This window comes from Saccopteryx leptura, chromosome 1 (genome assembly GCF_036850995.1).
Source record: "Saccopteryx leptura isolate mSacLep1 chromosome 1, mSacLep1_pri_phased_curated, whole genome shotgun sequence".
Classification (NCBI taxonomy): Eukaryota; Metazoa; Chordata; class Mammalia; order Chiroptera; family Emballonuridae; genus Saccopteryx; species Saccopteryx leptura.
In genome coordinates, this window is record NC_089503.1 from 334,349,847 (window position 1) to 334,369,387 (window position 19,541).

A 19,541-nucleotide genomic window follows, 5' to 3' on the forward strand; every position below is an offset into this window, starting at 1 on the left:
CTTAAGTGAGCAATAGCTAATATGGACTGTCTAAATCACTTTTATATGCAGGTAGAACTCTGTATCTCACATACAACCCACTATGCACCAAATTATTTTCTAGGTACTGGAGATACAAAGTATGTGCCTTCTTTGATAGAATTTCCATTTTAGTAAACTGGCTCTCTTTACTACCTTAACCTGAAGTGCTAACCTTTGGCATCTTACATTGATTCCAAAATGTCAGTTAATATATTTTGTCTTCCATTACAGGAACTCATTTTGACAATAGGACCTATATATATTTGAGTGTGCCAGCCAAGGTCCATAGTTCATAGAATAATTCCCTAGCTTTCACTTTCACTTGAATGTTGTACTCTAAAAAATCTAGTTTTAGACCTTTCCTATGGTTTAAAGCCCACCCAATTCTTGCCAGTTTCTTGGACTAAAATCCAGAGACACTTCATTAACTCTAAATAGTCCAAGTTTTGGGATGGGTATTCAGCAAGAATTGGCCCATTTAGTCTCTGACTATCACATCTCTGGATCACTACTTTTAAGTCAGCAGTGGGATCCACTAATATCTTGTATAAGACTTGGAAGTGCTGACTAGTCTTTGATTGTCCCTAGAGATTGCTCATAGACTTTATGTCTTGCCTACTTGGTTGAATATCTCTTTCTTTTTTTGTATTGATACAAACATCTTTCTCTTCACCTTAGTGTCTGTTATTAATCCTCACATATCTATGTAACAAAAAAGAAAGTTGTGGGCAAAACTATAGTCAGAGAAACTCTTTTCCCTAATTCCCTCAAGGACATAGACTGCATTATTTGTAAATTGTAATCCCAGATTTGTCACTGCACAATGGAATGTGAATCTTTTCAATCCTGACTGATAAATACCTTAAGTTTCTCTAGACCTTAGCTCTCTTGTAATAGCAATACTTCTGGAAACACCACACACAGATGAATGTGCTGCTACTTTGGTTCAAAGGCCACTAAAACAGCATATGGTCATGAGTTTGCCTTTTATTCAAATTCATCATGTTGGAACAACACCACACACACATTTAAAAAATTGACCTTAAAGTAAAATATTTTAATCTAAATTATATTATCCCTTGCTCTCTGTTTTTGTGTATAAATGCATTGGTAACTGCTGTTATAACTTATTTTAGCTCTTTCCTTATAATGTATAGCATATCCATCATGCTGAAACCCTTAAGTTACAGGCAGTTTACTCATTAGATCTCATTAGCAATTACATTAGTGTTCAAAATACATGACCTCATTTGTCTCATTGCCCATATAGTTTTTACATAATGAATTAGACCAATTAGTCTCAGATGACAGAAGGAAATTTGAAATAACACTGTCCTTACTATAAGACAAACTTGACTGAAGTGCAATGAAAGAAACTATAAAATTAATTTGTTTATTAAATGGATAGCCAAAAGAACTGGATAACCAAACTTCAAGCTAAATGTTTGTGGTTGAGGCTAGGCATCAGAGAGAAAAAAGATAGTAAAATAAAGGACAATGTCTCACTTTGGTTTTTTTGACAAAACGTAATTTCATTATTTGCATAGCTAACAGCCTTGGTTTGATGTCCAAACAAACTTGCATATAGAGGTTTCAATTGAGATCATTATTCTCCTTTGGGAAAAATCTTGCTGATTGTAATTAGCCAAGACCTTTATAGTATTGCACCATTCAGTAGCTAGACATTTTTGGAAGCACAAAGCCAACCCTCTTGCCATGGGTTCATTTACCAGTATAAGTTGTTTCTTAGTGCCCCACATACTCCTTCAAGTGATTCCTTCCAACATCAAACTCAATTTCCGATTCACTGTTAGTATTTCTTTCTTCAAACTTCTGGCAAAATCATAAAATACACAGGGTTGATATGTGCTACCTAACCAATGCTACAGTTTAATCTGAGGAGGAAAATCCTAAAGACACTCCCAGAACTCCATCTCTGCATTCCATGACCCTATAAGAAGACTGTGCCTTGTTACTCATCAGTAGAGTAATTATCTGTCTCCTTTGTAGATCATAATTATTTTCCTCATTGTTCCATTAAGGACTGTGGTGCAATGAAATGACTGTGGGCTAGTTAACTAGTTGAAAGTGCCCACGGTCTTTCATTTATGGTCATAATAAATTGTGTCACATGAAGAGTCAATAGAAGACAAAACTCTGGTAGCAGATCACTTCCTGAAAATATGCTCAGGAACCTAGAGGCAAAATTTGACCCAATAATTTCTCTCTAATCAAGGTGACTCTTAATAAGTAGTTTTTAATGTCATAGTAGTTAAAGATAATTTATCACTGAAGGGGGAAAGTGAAATAAGGATTCTGGGTCAATTAGGAAAGAGATTTACAGAGAATTCTAACATTATAAGAATGAATTTTCCTTTTCTTTCTAAATCAACTATCCTTTTCAAAGGAAATGTACATTAGAGAAAATAAATCAGCAAGACAATAGAATTAGAGTCTTTTGAACATGCCTGACTGGAAAGCTCACTTGCCTTTACCTACCACTTTTTTTGCTTTTACAAAATATATTTTACATACAAAATTATCTAACAGACATCACTGATATATGTGCCTAACATTCAAATTACATCTTTCAAATTGGCATAGTTTTAAAATATTAGGCTTTTGAAAAGGTTTATCACTGACAATTTGGAAAATACTGACTCTAATATTTTTCACTCAGAGTTGAATTCAGAGAGTCAAGAACTTTCCAAGCTAACTTTTCTTTTTCTCAACTTCCGTTGCATAATATTTCTCCTTAAACCTGGTGGGCAACCCAGGGAATCTTGTGTCTCTGAGTTAGAACAAATAGAAATGTTAATTAAAAATTTATATACTTAAGAGACCTTCAATATTGCCTTAAAATCTCAAAATTGACACAATTTTACCCAGTGAAAAGTATCATATGTCCTCTATACAGGTGGTTAAAAATTCATTTCAATTAGTTTTTATTAATAAATTCCTGATATTTAGCCCTTTGCTAGTTACATTCAGAGATCAAAAGGCTTAGCAGTCTACATAGGGAAGCAATTTGTGCATGTCAAACAAATAATTATACCAAACATTGTAACTTTAGGTGATACTATGAAGGAGAGAAAAGATCAAATTGAGACAAAGAGGATGGGAAAGATGGCACTGAGTATCCTTAACCCTGAGGAGGACTTGGTTATTTGACTAGAGTTCAGGGATCTCATATGTTTTCTCAAAAGAATTTTTAACTTTGCCTAATTGATAGCCAGATAGAAGTCAGTCTTTCTCATGTTGAAAAGCCTCCCTGGCACAAAGGAGCCTATGGCACCCACCTGCCCTCAATAAGCAACTCACACCATGTGGTCCAGAGCCACACAATAAGAGATGAAAAGCTTCAACTCATAGCTTCAGCACCTTAGTTGTTTACTGATTGCTTTATAATATGTGCCCTTGATGGCAAGGTGGGGGGCAGGGGAGAGCTCCAGTTGAGCCAGCAACCTTGGGCTCAAGCCAGCGACCATGGGTTGATATCTAGGATCCCACACTCAAGTCAGCAACACCACACTCAAGCCAGTGAGCCAGCAGTGAAGCCGGATGAGCCCACGCTCAAGCAGGCGGCCTCAGGTTTCAAACTTAGGTTCTCAGCATCCCAGGCCAACACTCTATTCACTGTGCCACCGCGTAGTCAAGCTAAGATTCTCTTGAAGAGTAGGCAGGGGCTTCTGTCTTCTAGCCAAGATCCAGTGGTCATTAAAAACAGTATTAGAAACATTACTCTCAAAGAGTTTTTAATATTTATCTCATGAATATTTTTAAATTGCAAAGTACTATTGGCTTCCTTCTTTTCTTTGGTGTCAATCAAAGCAAAACAAGGCAGACAAGTCCTTGATGATTGCTCAGATATGTGGCCTCCCTTTGTATTGTCTCAGCATCACCATGTCTGCTTCACACAGCAACCAAAAGCTCATTGTTCCAGTCAGGACAGCGTAAGGCAGCAAATTTATTTAAAATTCCCTGATGTACTGAGAAGTTCTTACAGTGTAAGTGCCCTCTCCTGTCATCCCAAGCCCAGTAGATTTATAGTCATAGATCTATGTTATTTGGGTTTTATTATTGTGACTCTAGGTCTCCACAAAGACACCTTCTTCAATCTTTCCTGGGATTTAATCATTCAATTCTCTAGTCCCACGTGTAGCCCAAAGCCTTTACCGCTACCCTAATCTAGACAAGAATAACAGCAATAGTGATACTGGACATTTATTGTGTGATTATTATGTGCCAATCAGTGCACCATAAAATTTGTATATAATTGCTCATTTAGACCTCAAAATCATACTACAAAGTCGCTCATATCTCTATTTTATGGATGGAAACAAAGTCTCAAAGACATTAAATGACTCAGCCAAGACCATTTAAAGCAGCTGCACAGAGATTTCTAATTCACGTATGGTGCTGGACTAGCATCACTATAAGGCATTGCTGTGGAGTGAAAACCAAGCCCTCTTGTTCTTTTTCTCACATAAGAGTGCCTGCCCATTTTCTGTCTATCAGAAAGACCTAAAAGGCACTTAAGGGAGAATGCAGGTTTTGCTCCATCTACTCCAAAGACTATGGAAAAACCTCCTTCAAAAATCATAAAGCGCCCTGGCCGGTTGGCTCAGCGGTAGAGCGTCGGCCTGGCGTGCAGGGGGCCCAGGTTCGATTCCCAGCCAGGGCACATAGGAGAAGCGCCCATTTGCTTCTCCACCCCCACCCCCTCCTTCCTCTCTGTCTCTCTCTTCCCCTCCCGCAGCCAAGGCTCCATTGGAGCAAAGATGGCCCGGGCGCTGGGGATGGCTCCTTGGCCTCTGCCCCAGGTGCTAGAATGGCTCTGGTCGCGGAAGAGCGTCGCCCCGGAGGGGCAGAGCATCGCCCCCTGGTGGGCAGAGCGTGGCCCCTGGTGGGCGTGCCAGGTGGATCCCGGTCGGGCACATGCGGGAGTCTGTCTGACTGTCTCTCCCCGTTTCCAGCTTCAGAAAAATACAAAAAAAAAAAAAAATCATAAAGCTGAAAGGAACTTTAAATATTAACTAGTCCCAGCCACTGTTTTTGAAAATGTCCTTAGCATCAAGCAGTTCCTCATCAGCAGATCAGAATTAGACACTATAACTTAATTTTAAGTCTAGGCAGTTACTGTTTTCTTGTTACCTCATGGAGCTTCCAAATGACTTTCAAGACTTTTCTTCCTCAATTATGAGAATATGAAAGAAGTTACAAGCTGTTGGAACAAATATAACAAGTACATTTCCGTATTTCATGGGTATAACAGATTTTTCATTTATGTATCAGTCCAGTGTAGGTGTTTCTGGATAGCAGGTGGTTTTTCCTAAGGCAGGGGTCAGGAACCTTTATGGCTGAGAGAGCCATGAACGCCACATATTTTAAAATGTGATTCTGTGAGAGCCATACAATGACCCGTGTACCTTACGCATTATCCAATAAAAATTTGATGTTGTCCCGGAGGACAGCTGTGATTGGCTCCAGCCACCCGCAACCATGAACATGAACAGTAGGAAATGAATGGATTGTAATACATGAGAATGTTTTATATTTTTAATGTTATTATTTTTTTTATTAAAGATTTATCTGCAATCCAGATGCAGCCATCTAAAGAGCCACATCTGGCTTGCGAGCCATAGGTTCCCGACCCCTGTCCTAGAGGGTGATTGAGGATCCAAGGTTTCTGTGGACCTTGTGGTTTCATCCTCCTTCGGGAACTCAGCATCCTGTTTCTAGCTAGCTGAAGAAGAAAGGAGGTGGACAACATGTTCAAGCATGTCAAAGTACAAGGGACACTAATTATGCTCCATAGCATTGGTGAAAAGTAGACACTTGGCTGTTTCTAGGTGCAAAAGGGTCTGGGGAATATACTCCCTGTCGGGTTTCTGCTTCTCAACAAAACCATCGCCCCCTGGAAGAAAGACCATATATTTCTGGTGGACAGCTAGCCAGCTCTGCCACATAACTCCTAAATAACAAACTCCAATATTAAACATCTACTGGTGAATTGAATTTAGAAGATTTCTAAGCTATCCTAAACTTCAAAACTTGAGGATAGCAGATTAGATCATTTTCCTCATATTTTACTCCCTCTCTTATAAGAATCATACACCCACGTTCTTACTGTGAGTCTATAAATTGTCTCCCTCTATGGGCCGAGAACACTTCCCCATCACTGACATTGGGCATTAGGAGATGACTTGCTTTGGCCAGTGAATGTGGGTAAAAGTGAGGTACCAGTTCCACTGTAAGGCCTTAAGAATCCTCTGATTTCTCTGCCATCCACTGTGAAAAGATTATGCCACAACTTGTCACCTTCCCAGAACAGGGAGTTATGTGGAGCAGAACTGAATTTAACCTGCTTCTGAAATCAAGTACAGCTGATTTCAGCCAAACTCTACAAAATCTGGAGCAAATAAAACAAGTGTTTGATTTGTAAGCTATTAAGTTTTGAAGCCTTGTTTAGTATGTAGCACTACCTCAACAACAGTTGACTAATATGGTGAGATTTGATCATTCTATAAGTAATGAACAGCTGGTCTTCTAGGAAGGAATTTGTTGGCAAAATGATCAGTTTAGATTTTAAAGAAACCAAAGGTTTAACAATAACAAGAGTGTTTTCCATGGATGTTCCTAGGAGGATTTCATTCTTTTTAAGAGTTCCAGGAAAAATATTTATTGTCTTTTACTATTAGGAGAAAATAATTCCTCTCCAGAAATAAGTCCAAGAACCCATGGAGGAGAGGTGGAGACACCAATTGCAAAGCCTATTTTTTTAGACCAATATGGCACAACAGACATTCCTCAGGCCAGCAGGGAGGACAACTATGAAAAAATAAAACTTCCCCAGGACTTCTCAGTGTTCTTGCAAAAACCCTTAGCCTCTTGAGCTATAAAAATATTTTTGCTTTCACTTCTCATGGAAACATTCTCACATACACAAAGATTAGATCTATAGTCATGTGTTTATGTAATTCATCTGATTCAAAGAATAATAAAACATCTTTTATTTTCCCTAAAGCCAACAGTTGCATCCCAGGATGAGCATCTGTGTGACAACTGAAGACGACAGGGCAGCTGGACCCTTGTCTTCCTAGGTATTTACATGTCAAAAGAGACAAAGGCCCAAACTTAAAAACATCTCTAGGTTGGAGACCTGTAAGGCTATCTGGTTTCTGCAGATATTTTATTAGCATAACAAAGGATTAGAGTTGAGATTCAGGACCATTTCTTGTCCTGTGAGATCCTTCCTGGAGGAGAGGGAACAGCTAGCTGCCTTTTTTATCTTTGATCTTTACCTATGAAGTGTCTGGCTTCTCACATTGGACATTTGACCTAGTGTTCATTATTATGCCTCCAGTGGGAAGGCCTGAGGTAAGGGCGGGGGGCGAGGAGTAGGGAGACTGATGCATTTATTGTTTACTGTGAGGTAATTCATGAGAAATGTGTCTCTAATCCAGAGGACTTCATGTGCACATTCAAGATACAATTAATAAAGATGAATATTAAAAACAAAGGTAGACTAAAGGACATGCCAATTTTATACATTTTAATTTATTTGAAGTTTGCTAACTTTGACATGACTCTTAGGGCAACTAATGCCAAGTACTTTTTTTTTTTTTTGTCTGCAGAGTTCTGAATGGGAGACAAGTATAGACTGGACATAAGTTGAAACTCATATCATCACAGCCAGCAAGGGACTGAAGCATCCTGTCAGCAACCATTGTGTTAGTTTAGGAGCAGATCCTTTATCCAGTCAAGATGACTGCTGCCCTGGCCAACTGCTTGGCTGGGACTGAGCACAGGATCCTGAGCTGGAACTATCCAGCTAAGCCACTCCTGGATTCCTAAACCTCAGACACTGTGTAAGATAATACCTAATTATTGCTTTTAATTGCTGTTGGGGATCATTTGTTCTGCAGACTAGGTAACCAATATGCAAATATAAAACATTTTTGTAGAGTATGTGACACAGACAGAACCCAATAAATAGTAGCTTTATTGCTAGTTAATAAAGACATGATACCAATCTTCCAATCAGGATGATTTTCCTCTGCACTCTCTCCCCCAACCCCATACACACTATCTTAGAAGTCTCTAACATCAAGTAAGAGAGTATATCAGAAGCAATACTGATTAGATAATGACTCAGAATGTTTCAATATAACAAAAGATACTACATCATAGATCCAAGAAGCCCAAGAAATTTCAATCAGGAAAAATAAAAATGTATTTATATCTATGCCATCACAGTGAAACTACAGAAATTGAAGCCAAATATTAAGTTTTAAAAGCATCTGGAGAAAAAAAAAGTCATCTTCCAATATGTGATTACTTAACTACTAACTTATTCTGTAGCAGTAATATAAGCCATAAAAGAATGGATTGATATCTATTTTCTGCCCACCCAGAATTCTATACCTATTAAAAACATCCTTCAATAATAAAATCAAAATAAAGACAGTTTCAGATGACCAAAATATTGAGAGAGCAAAATACAAACACATTCCAAATAAGGAAATTCCAGCGGTTAGACTTTAGGTAGAAGAAAATCAAGCTCAAATGCAGGTTCTGAGAAACAAGAAGACATGAAAAGCAAAAGACATTGTAATATTTAGAAAACTCCTTTTTAAAAAGATTTTCTGTGAATAAAAGAGATAGACTAAAAATGCACACTAGATATGTATAAATTGGGAGAGAAAAAATGTCATGAAAGTAATCTAAGTGTCTTTGTGTTATCTACAATTAAATTTAAATATCAGAAAATTAAGAAAGCATATTATAATTTCCAGAGTAGTCACTAAAAAAAAAAAGAAAAAATAAAAGAAAGAGTGCATGATTTTTGAAATACTGTGGGAAAACATGGAAAGATTAAAATGTCAGTTCAGAAGAGGGCACCAAGACTGTTCAGAAGAGGGCAGAAAGACAAAACAAAGCATTCAAGTGTGATAAATGAACAGCACAGAATAAAGTGTTGAATTTAAACTTCTATATGTCATATACGCAATTATATAAAATATAAATGCACTAAATGTTCTATTTAAAAGATTATAATTTTCAGTTGGAAAAAAAAAACTATAATCCAACTATATGCTTTTTTATAATAGACAAATCTAAGACATAAAATCCAGAATATTTGAAAGCAAGAAGACAGAAAAAGTTATAGGACACACCATTCCAAAAGAAAAGAGTATCACTATATTAATATTTTAAAGTAAACTATAAGACAAAAAATTTATCAGAGATGCAATTTATATGGATAAAAATTTTTATTGACCCAGAAGATATAAAATTTTTTTCTTGTGTGCATGTATCTAATAACATACTTATCAAATTACATAATGCTAAAAAAAAAGTAGAACTTCAAAAAGAAATAGACAGACCCACATTCATCATGGCAGATTTTAACATTTCAATTTTAGTAATTACTACAGTAGAGAAAAGAATATTAATTTAGTAGTTATATTTAGAACATATTTACCTAACAACTGCATTGTGCACATCCTGGTTTTTTGTTTGTTTGTATCTTTGTTTTATTAGTGAGATTGAGACAGAGAGAGAGAGAGAGAGAGGGAGGGAGGGAGGGGGACAGAGTGGAAGGTAAAGAGATAGAATCATCAGCTTCTAATTGCAGCACCTTAGTTGTTCACTGATTGCTTTCTCATATGTGCCTTGACCAGGGGGCTCCAGCTGAGCCAGTGATGCCTTGCTCAAGACAGAGACCTTGGGCTCAAGTCAGCAACCATGAGGTCATGTCTATTATTCTACACTCAAACCGGTGACCCGACACTCAAACCGGATGAGCCTGCACTCAAGACAGAGACCTCAGGGTTTCAAACCTGGGTCCTCTGTGTCCCAGGTCAATGATCTATCCACTGTGCCACTGCTTGGTCAAGTATGCATATCCTTTTTAAGCACACGTGGAACATTTGAAAAAGATATAAATAAACTGAATCATAGAGTCAAGTACCAACAGCATTCAAATATTGAAGTAATAATACACAGTATATTCTCCAACCAAAGTACAACTACTTCAGAATAAAAACCCAAGACCTTTTATGTGAAAATATGTTGCAGTAAACAAACTTCTAAGTTTCCCATAAGTGAAAGAAAAATCATAAACAAACTTAGGAAGTATTTTAGACTGAATAATAATATATTACTTAATCAAATTTATGGTGGTACAGTTAAAGCAGTATTTATAAGGAAAATTATTGACTATATGTATTGTTTATATTTTAAATTTTTTTCAAAATTCATGTGGTAAACATCCATATAAAAATATTAAAAGAAATGCAACAAAACTAGAATGGAGATAAAAAAAATAAAGATAAGCTAAAAAAAATCAATCAAACAGAGCAACATATAGTAGATAAAATTTTTAAAAATCTAAAATTCAATTCTTAGAAAACACAAAAAAACTACTACCAGGATTGAAAAAGAAAACACCACATTATATAGCCTGCGAAAAACTTTACCATACTGGTAGCCTGAGAAACACAAATTAAAACAACCCCAATGAACTAATATTGTATATCTATAGGTTCTTAGGTAGTTACCTTAAAGAAACTCCAGCTCATGTCCAAAAATGGCCATTTTAGCACTGTACTTAGGAGACCCAAATTGAAAATACCTACATATACACCAGCAATAGACTAAATAAATAATTATGGCACACTGGAATGCAGTATTAGGAACTACTATAAAACAGTAAAAATAAATAAACTATGGCTACATAAAACATGGATGGATCTCATAAATATATAATTGAGTAAAGGAGGAAGACAAAATCCAGATTTGATCATCTAATACAGTTAAAAATATAAGTAAATTACATTTACTTTTATGCATGCATATATAATTTTATGTATGCATACATATGTAATAAAAATATATGGAGGCCCTAACTGGTCAGCCCAGCATGTGGAAGTCCTGGGTTCAATTCCCAGGCAGGGCACACAGGAGAAGCGCCCATCTGTTTCTCCATCCTTCCCCTTCTCCTTCCTCTCTGTCTCTCTCTTCCTCTCCTGCAACTAAGGCTCCATTGGAGCAAAGTTGGCCTGGATACTGAGGACGGCTCCATGGCCTCCACCTCAGGAACTAAAATGGCTCGGGCTGAAATGAAGCAACGCCCCAGATGGGCAGAGCATTGTTCCCTGGTGGGCATGCCGGGTGGATCCTGGTCCGTCGCCTGTGGGAGTCTGACTACTTCCATGCTTCTAACTTTGGAAAATAAATAAATAAATAAATAAATAAATAAATAAATAAATAAATAAATAAATAAAAATTAAAATATATATGGAGGATATTTTTCAGTTGTCACTACTATATTTTTTACCTTGGCTCTGGTAACATACATGTTCACATTCTATTATTTATTAAACTATTCCCTTACAGTTTTCACATTTCTCAGTATATATGATTTCCTTCACACACAAAATATTTTTATATTTTAAATATAGGACAGTGAAAATGACTGTCCTATATTTATTTGTATTTTTCCTAGTAGGTCTATCCTAAAAGCTATGCTACTATTCTTTGAAATTTCCATATAGGGTAGCCATATATGTAATATAAAACATGCCAATGGATTTCTTAGAGATAAGAAAGAGATTAAAGTGATTATTGCATCAACAGATTCATCCAGGCACTAAGACTGTATTTGTAAAATCCCACATACTCTTTGGATAAGTAATCAAGATTCTGTAGCATTTTATGTTTCCTTTGAGGTAGTTCAGTGATGTGGAACTGAATCATTAGCCAGTTCTTCAATGTAACATCTCTTACTTGAGAACAGAGGCAGAAAATGAAGTGTTTGGAGTGGAACAGAAAATTCTTGTTAACTGAATGCTGAGAGACTGGCACAAGTGGCTATTTCTGAGATTCAAATATCTCTTAAAGATATTTGAGGGATGTCCTGAGGGATGTAGCAGTCCCTATTACTTGCAAGGTTGATAACTATTACCTGGAGATTTTTTAATAAGCACAGCTGGTGAGCAGTGGAACATAGAAGTATAAAGAGGCACAGAGATAATTCCATGCACAAATACGTTTAGGGGTATCCCTTTCAAGCCCCTGTTTAAAACTATCACACCTCTACCTACAATTTCTGTTAACATACACTGACCTCTCACTAAATACTGGCCTTTCGTTCACCTGTCCTTTGGCATTTAAAATGATGATGGAGAACTGAAAACAAAGAGGGATGTCAAATGGTATCAATGGAAGATTTCTAATTTCAACAAAGATAACAGGGACCACAGCTATCCTGCCACATAAAACAACTAGGAAACTGAAAAAAATGTGTGAAACAATGGTTTCATGCAGCATCCTACAGGAGTGCAAGACTGTGATTTCTGAGAGAAGTGAAACCAATTAGGTAATCTCTCCACAGCCCTTGCTTGCTTCCTAAAAATTGTCCAGGCTATGGCGCAGAGAGGAGGGATACTGAGTTCACGTGTCGCACTGAATTAAGGAGACAGAGATTACAGTTTGGAAAGGCCACAGCAGCTTGAATGTGCAGGAAAAAGTAGCAGAAGAGGACTCTAGACAGAGAGAGAGCTTTACAAATCTGCAGAATAGTTACTGAAGTTGGTTGAACACTGCTCTGCACATGTATAAGAATACCTACTTGAGACCAGGGTAGGCTATAGTAGAAAAAAAGAATTTAAACAATATCAATATATGGAACTTGCACAGGGTTAAGAATAGTTTCTGTTCTCACCAACCAGAGCAATAAGACAAGGACATTGGGAAGAATGCTTTGGAAGTATTACTTTAGCACTAGACCAAAGTTGTCTCAGGATCTTCTTTATAGAAACTCAAAAGGAAGACTCAAAATGACCCAACTGTGTCCAAGTAACTTCTGCACATCAGAACAAGTGCCACAATTGATGAAAGAAAGTAATAAAATCCAACAACCAATTGTGTATAATTCACAATGTCTGTCATCCAATTAAAATTTATGGTGCCAGCATTCAAAGAATAGTAATAATCTTTGCATATTGACACGTATGCAAAGAAGCAGGAAAATATGACCCATACCCAGAAAAAAAAACCAATCAGTATAAACAGACAGAAATCACAGATAATAAAACTAGCTGATATGAATGTAAAAATTGTTACAATTACACTACAAGTATTAGAGAATATAGAGGAAAACATGAAGATGATGAAGAAAAAAACAGAAGATATAAAAAAGACACAAAGTAAATTTCAAAAGACAGAAAATACTGTTATCTTGTATAAAAGAAATACACAAGATAGAAAAAGAAGCAGATTAGATATTGCAATAGAAAGATCAATGAAATTGAAAGTACATTAATGGAAACTCTTCCAAAATGAAGCTCTGAAAAGAATAAGAAAAGGACTTTAAAAAATGAACACAGCATCAGAGACCTGTGGGACAAATATAAAAAAGTTTAAAGTGTGAAATTAAAGTCACAGAGGAAGGCAGAAAAATATTGAAAAAATAAATACTGAAAACTTCCCAAATCTGATGAAATATATAAATTCACTATCTAAAAGCATTAAAAACTAGAGTTACCATAAGAATTTGAATGGAAAACCAAATAAAGAAAGGTGAGGCCTGACCTGTGGTGGTGCAGTGGATAAAGCATTGGCCTGGAATGCTGAGGTCACTGGCTCGAAACCCTGGGCTTGCCTGGTCAAGGCACATATGGAAGTTGATGCTTCTTGCTCCTCCTCTCCTCCTCCTCTTCCTCTCTCTCCTCTAAAATGAATAAGTAAATAAAAAAATTTTTTTTAAAAGAAAGGTGAGCATTTATGTGCTATAGGGACTAGTATAGAACCATATTTTTGGCCATTCCTGAAGTGACTCTCCACCTTTGAAAGAACTGAGTTACTTTTTCAACTCTAAGGCAATTTGAAAATCATCCAGAGTAGTGCACTATAAAAATATACTCATAATTAAATTAATTAAAATTATTATTGTGCTAAGAAGTTTAAACATCCTTGAATAAATAACCACGCAAAAATATTTCTTGGTAATTCTAAGGTTGTTTCTGTTTCTTCTGAAGTTAAGATACTCTGTCAAGTCTTTCATTTTTCTCCAATCAGTGCATAAATACTGTAATTGGAACAACAAAAATTGATGTTTCTCTCTTTCTCTCCCTTCCTCTCTTTCTCTAACATCAATAGACAAAAATTTAAAAAAAAAAAAACGCTCATCTATCTGTAAGAGCAGATCATCAGAGCTAACATTATTTATTACACGCCAGATACTGCTCCAAGAGATTTAGATCTTTTGACAAGCAATATGAGATACAGAGAGGTTAAATAACTTACCCAAGTTTGCACATTAAGTAAGTGGTAGATTCCAGATTTAAACACAGTCTGGATCCAAAAAACATGCTTTCATACACTATTCTGCTTCTTTATAGACTAAAAATAGTGCATACCTCAAAGGGTTGCTATGAAAATAATAAGAGACATTATAAGGGAAATATCTGGAATAGTAAGAATTCATATATCATCTATAACTATCACTATTGTTTTAAAATCAGACACTTGTCTGCCTCTAGTAACACATTCCCTGCACACCTTTCTAGGGGTTTGAAATGCAGCACAGGACAGCTCATCATTCTTAAATGCTACATTGATCTGAACAGTTTCAAGATGATAATTTATTTCAAATATGTTTTAAGTCTAGTTGTCCCTTGTAACTTGCAATAGCCACAGGTACCGATCCATACATTGTACATCAACTGTGTATCTAAAGAGAATTTTCACATTCGAATTAATTTGAAATGCATTTGGAGAGTTTAACATGTAACAACAAATCCCAAGATAAGTGCTTTCTCAGAAAAATTGCTCTTTTGAAACAAGAACAGTTTACCTCCTATGCCCATTAAATACATGCTTAATATAGTCTTAGGACCGAAAAAAAAAAACTGCAATGATGTCAAAAGACGAAAGTAGGCAACATTCTGAGCTATTGGCTCTCCGAGGCCACAGAACCATGACAGAGGATATGTGTCACATGACACAAATGGTCATTAAGCAAGCAGAAACAGTCTAAGAAAAGGAAAAAAAAATGCTGTCTGGCCTACAAGTCAAAGCTTTGTGCTTCTGCAAAATGTAAAAAAGGGGACAGAGAGAAGGTGAGAGAAAAAATACAGCCCCCTGTTTTTGTCATTGTGTCGTCTGTTGGCAAGTGTGAGGATTTCTTTGCTAAGTTGCTGTCTGAGCCTGCGAGACACTCAGAGGCACAAGAAGTGCAGCGCTGTCTCCTTCACAAAGGAAAGGACTGAGACACCAGCGAGCATAACCAATAGGCTTAATGAGTCAAAGCACAGCATGGACAAGGAGCCAGAGAAAAGACGCCAAGAGGGAAGTTTACGAGTCTCCAAACAAGGCCAATAAATCCTTCAGCACCAGGGTGTCAAGGCCTCAGTCTGTGCACCAGATGCAGCCTGATGGATGGGTTTATCTGTCCCAAAAGGCAAATAAAGATTGTTCTGCCTTTGGCCCCACACATAGTTGAGACAGAGCTCTAGTGTTTTCTCCCTCTAGCTTTCTTCAAAAGTACTACATGCACCCCATGCAGTGTTTCTATTTCTTTGCCTTCCAGTATTACCCCTGAAAGAGCAACCTTAAGTTCTCTGTATGCAAAGAGTGTGTTTACCATCCTTAGACTGCTAGAATATCTTGAACTAAAGCAAGAAAAATATACCTTCATTAATTCAACATCCTTGACAGAGAGTGATATCTTCTTTTCTTACTGCTTGCAATCAGAATCAACTTAGCACACTTCCAATGTCTTTCACAAGCACTTAAGAGTATTCACCAGTATAGCCTCGTGTGATATTAGAGTGTGGCTCAGGCATAGTTGCTGTTTGCTCATCACTGGACATAGATCTTGGTTGAATGTTGGCCAAAGAATCTCAGAGGCAAATTATTCACCTTTACTTAGAGAAGGGTCAGCCTATAGAGATGCATCTTTATGAACAAGAGGACTGTTTAGCTCTGCCTTGAAAGAGCTGAAAAGGGGTCACATGGGTGGTCTGAATGAATGGAATTAGGGTAGAAGATAGAAAGGTGTGTGAAGAACATGCTGCCTTGGAAGCCCTGAGCCTAGCCTGCTATAGGGTAAAAGCCAGATATTAAACTTTCAATTACTGAGGCATGGATTTCAAGGACATCTATCCTGAATAATCATACTACCAGCTATACAACACAACTATTAGCAAACCAACTAAATAAGGAGCAGACTGCTGCACCCATGAAGTCCTCTTTTAGAAAGCCATAGATATTCTAGATAACTGATCACTTGAATGACCCTACTTCTTCTTTCCTACACCCTAATTCCTGTTATTGTGTTTTAATTCACTAATAAAGAATTAACCCATGAAACCTTATATACCCTGCCCTCCTTCAAACATTAATAAAGGCAGAGAGAGCCCCAAGTCCTGCTCCCTACCACTCTATCTACTTGCTTCCTAACTCTGTGACACACAGATGTGCAGTATGCCCTCAGGACCTACAAGAAATAAGTCTTCTTCTGCCTGACCAGGTGGTGGCACAGTGGATAGAGCGTCGGACTGGGATGTGGAGGACCCAGGTTCAAGACCCTAAGGTCACCAGCTTGAACGTGAGCTCATCTGGTTTGAGCAAAGCTCACCAGCTTGGACCCAAGGTCACTGGCTTGAGCAAGGGGTTACTCAGTCTGCTGTAGCCCCACGGTCAAGGCACATATGAGAAAGCAACCAATGAAGAACTAAGGTGTCGCAACGAAAAAATAATGATTGATGCTTCTCATCTCTCTCTGTTCCTATCTGTCTATCCCTCTCTCTGACTCTCTCTCTGTCTCTGTAAAAAAAAGAAAAGAAAAAAAATTCTTCTTCTGGCTCAGGTAGGAAAACGTATGGGACTCACCACAAGTAATATGAGCCCAGGCAAGTGCTTCAGTCATTCTTAGCCAATAGCATCACTACTGATAGGCTGCAACTGACTGGACACCTGGATAATTGGTTACCAGAGATGTTCTAGTTGGAGAAGCACCCTCATCAGACCACGTGTCTCAGTCATCTTCCAGATAACCAAACCCTTGCTGATCTTTGTTCTTTGTGGAACACTCTTCTCTAAGATATTTACAGTTTTTCTCCCATTCTTTATCCATACCATGTCATATGTATCACAGAAATAAAAGCATAGTTTATACAGGCCCTGGCCAGTTGGCTCAGTGGTAGGGCATAGGCCTGGCATGTGGAAGTCCTGGGTTTGATTCCCAGCCAGGGCACACAGGAGAAGTGCCCATCTGCTTCTCCAACCTTCCCCTTCTCCTCTCTCTCTTTCTCTTACTTCCCCTCCTGCAGCCAAAGCTCCATTGGGAGCAAAGTTGGCCTGGGTGTTGAGGATGGCTCCATGGCCTCTGCCTCAGGCACTTGAATCGCTCAGGTTGCAACAGAGCAACGCCCACTAGTGGGCATGCTGGGTGGATCCCAGTCAGGCAGATGCAGGAGTCTCTCTGCCTCCCCACTTCTCACTACGGAAAAATACAAAAAAAAATAGTTTATACAAAAATAATTTATTTGTAAAACATGCTATGTTGACAAATTAAAGTAAAAAAAACAATTGACTCAATAGATACAAAGTTACTTTTTATAAAATTCAAGATTTAAGACAAAATTATTAGAAAAATTATAGTGTTTATTCTAGTGGTAGTTTCCTTAACCTGAGCAAAGTTATGGATTAAAAACTTGAAGTATTTAGCAGTCTGTGACCTTGTGACCATATTGATATTGAGGTCAGACAAAAAAGACTTCTATTCTGGTTTCTATTCAACACTGTACTATACATCTTAGATGATGCAATAAGACAAGGGAAAAGAACAAAAAGTTAAAAAGATTTAGAAGAAAGACAAAAAACATAAAACATTTTTTATGCCTACATAAAAAATTCAAGAGGACCTACAAATAAACTACTAAGGCTTTGAAAGAATAGAGCATTCGTACATATCAATATAAGCAAGTTAAAAATCATAAGTGGAAAAAGAAGCCTTTTCACTTACAATAGCAACTAAAACTTTTAGCCACTTCATTAGAAATATAAGAAATAAGATCAAGACTTTTATGTGAAAAAACTTTATAAAATATGAGAAAAATACAAGTAAAGACTATAAATTGACCTATATAAATAAAACACTATTACCAGTAATAGAGAAGACACAATATTGTAAAGATATCACTTTTCCTGAAATTATACAATGTATTCAATTTTATGATGCCAACAGAACTTTTTATGGCCCTTAACACATAAAAGTACAAAATATCAAGAATTTCTAAGATCATCATTAAAAGAAGCAAAGAGGAAAAACTATTCCTACAAAATATTAAGATGCATTTTGAAGCTAGTTTGCTATACGGTATTGATGCAAAGATATACACATTGATGAATAAAACAGAATAGAGAGCCCCAAAAGAAATGCTTGAATATATGGCTATTTTTTATATGGTAGTATTGGCATTACCCACTATGAAGACTACTCACAAAATTTTGCTGAGCTAATTAGTTATCAATACAGAAAAAAATAGAAACACACTTTATACAATAAACAGAAACAAATCCCAGCTAAACTAGAGATTTCTAAATAAAATTATCACTCTGATCATTTTCAAAGAAAATGTAGGCATGTGCCTTTGCCAACTTTAGTTAGGGCAAGGTACAAAGAGACTAATGTATAAAGGAAACAACTGATATTGAACTAATTAAAAAATTTAAAACTTTTCACAAAAAAAGAGCACAAAGTTAAAAGGTATGTCACAGACTTGGAACAGATGTTTACAACCCATATAACTAGTAAATAATTATTATCTAAAAATATTAAAGGATTCCTTCAAATTAATAAGAAAAAGAAATCAGTAGAAAACGAGCAAAGAATAGGAACAATAGAGGACTCACAAATGGCCAATAAACACACGAAATTGGCTCTCAGCCCAATTGGTAATAAAGTGGAAATAATCAGATGTCATTCACTATCCCTTTTTCACACCCACCAGATTGGTAAAAATGTTAAAATTGGCAAGGATGTGGAGCAATGGAAATTTTCACATAGTGACATTAAGAGCATGAATTAGCCCAACTGTTTAGAGAGCAATTTGGCAATATTGAGTAAATCTGTTTGTTCATACCCTATAAGCCATAAATTCTTTTTCAGAGTATTCATCTTGACATATTTTTACCTTTTGTATTCAAGGCAAAGAGTGTAAAATGTTCATTTTCTTATTGTTCTTAGTTCTCATTGGAAGGAGTAATCATCAATCAACAGCATGATGTATAAATATATCATGACATGTGTAGACAATGGTATGTGATACAGCAGTTAAAATGAGCAATGATACAGCATTTAAAATAATCAATCAAAGCATGTAAACTTCAAAAACATGTTAACAGTAATAAGTGCAAATACATAGTGTTTACAGTGCACCTATGTTTTGTTTTACAGAGTGCCGTGCATATATTATTTAATATTTTTCCTGTTAATATTTAACATC